The sequence below is a fragment of the Primulina huaijiensis genome, chromosome 8 (genome assembly GCF_012295235.1).
Source record: "Primulina huaijiensis isolate GDHJ02 chromosome 8, ASM1229523v2, whole genome shotgun sequence".
NCBI lineage: Eukaryota > Viridiplantae > Streptophyta > Magnoliopsida > Lamiales > Gesneriaceae > Primulina > Primulina huaijiensis.
In genome coordinates this window covers 3,033,999-3,036,347 of record NC_133313.1, presented here as the reverse complement: position 1 = coordinate 3,036,347, position 2,349 = coordinate 3,033,999, and positions in this window count along the sequence as shown.

Below are 2,349 nucleotides of genomic sequence, written 5' to 3'. Positions count from 1 at the left end.
GATTTGTGAAATTATAAATAAATTTTAAAATAAACTCATTCTAGTATTCTTCATACAAAAAAAAAAATCAAAAATTTAAATTGCATGATTTTCGTTCCCAAAATACCCGTTATCAATCTGGTTTAACGCAATAAAATATTAAAATTAAAGAAAAGTCATGTACATTGAATGGTATATTCTTAAGTGGTATACGAATAAATAGATCTTTATTAATTTATTTTTCACGCATAAATTAATTTAATGGAGTTAAAATTAAAATAAATTTAGTGAATTTCATAATTAAAAATGTAATATTAATATTTATATTAAATACAAATATAATTTATATAGTAACTTATAAATTTCCTTGGTAAACTTAATTATTTTGTTTGTTTATCATAACAATTTATAAGAATTTTGTTTTACTAGTTACTTTTAATTGACATCAGGCTATAAATGTATTTTGTAATTTCAAGAAAAATTATTCATGTGAGTGTAGGCATGCATATAAAGTTGATATAATTAAGCAATAACTAAAACATTATATTTAATTGATTAATTTACTCATTAAAAAGTTCGAGTAGGAAAAAGTAAAATTAAATATTAGATTATTTGATGTACAGGTTTGGGGTGTGCTTTTCAATATCAAATATTTTTTTAAAAAAATGAAATTTTTAATATATATATTTTGATAAATTCCCTATAATTTGTATCAATGTATGTAACACATTTAAAAAAACGTCTAAATAGATGCAATTGCGAATAAAAAAATCAATATGAATTTATTTTTTTTCCATTCTCATAAGGACAAATTTGCAATAACTCCACATCTCCATTCTCAAATTTCTCTTTACTCCATATCCCTTCAAATCTTTGTTTAACTCCCTAATTTTTTTTTAAAAAAAAATTCCAAAAATATACTCAATCCTCATAATTATGGTAAGTAACATTATTTTACCTATCGAGTTTGTTCTTAAAGACATATAGCTTAAAGACATTCGGTTACGCAAGGTTTCCAGCCTATATACCATGTTCAGATGATCATTTTTTTAATGGCCCATTATAATTCCGTATAATAAATTGAACAGTTTACTTTTTTGACCGGAGTGTCGTCGGGTTATATCCATCGGATTTTACAGACTACTACTCACAACTTAACCACGCAGTCGCAACAGATGGTTCCTACCGCAGATTTCTTCAACAACACCTAGCACAACCCTATTTCGTTTCCTACCTCAAAGTGTATAGTAAAGTAGTTCAATTTTGAAAATAATACATGAGAGGAGCTTTAAGCCTTGGTCTTTTTATTCAAACATAACAAACTTTTTATTATATAGTAACCTCCTGTAGAGGAGGAGGAACTTGCTTGGCTACCTATAGTAGCCGAAATTACAATACACATAAACTAGAAAAATATTACAATTTATGTGAGGACCCGGACGCTAACTCATTTTCTTAACTCATCTTTGGGATTAAATGGATCAATTAAATAAACTAGGTCGAATTTTTTTTTTACTGAACACTTCATGAACAAGTGTACCAAATACTACAACAAGTAATGCTCCATCTTATTTAATTTACAAGATCAAGTTCAATATCTACAACATGATCCAAAGTACAAAACTTGTTTAAGGTAAAGTCATACAAACTAGTGTTTATCAATCACATATTGAACAACCAGTTCTACATCTAGGCCCGGATCTCCACTCTAATCTCGATCTTTCATCTTCTTCTCGACTCTGATCATGTCCCACCTGTTATCATGCACACATACAAACACAACAACAGCCGGATAACTCCGGTGAGAAATATATATATTCCCAGTATAAACAACGTATACATGCAATTCATATAAGCATATACAAAAGCATAATCAATTATCAAATAGCATGTATCATAATCTGATAAACATAAATCGATACAAGACTGGAAATCAGACTCTTTAACTTTTAATCTTTGACTCGACTCTTTTCTAGGGATCCCGGTTTGAATAAGAACGCAACAAGTCTCCCATCTACTTTCCCCTTCTAGATGGTGGTACGTTCTTATTCCTGAACTTCGGTACACTATATCGAATATCTACAATAGGAGTCGATCTACTCATAAGCGCATCGATATAAACCAAACGTCCAGTGACTTGGCACCTCTACCAAAGACTCTTTTACGATATCTATATTATGTTCTATGTTTTTCTATAAATCAATAGAACAAGCACATTCATTCAAATAGTTCAAATATATCAAAACAATAACAAGTATGTGGTTTTGGGAAACTAAAGTTCTATCTTACTCGAGTTATCAATCTCGGTTTAGCATTGATTTATACCTTTCTTTTATCAGGGTTTGGCTTTGGCTCGTTCTTCTACCGATT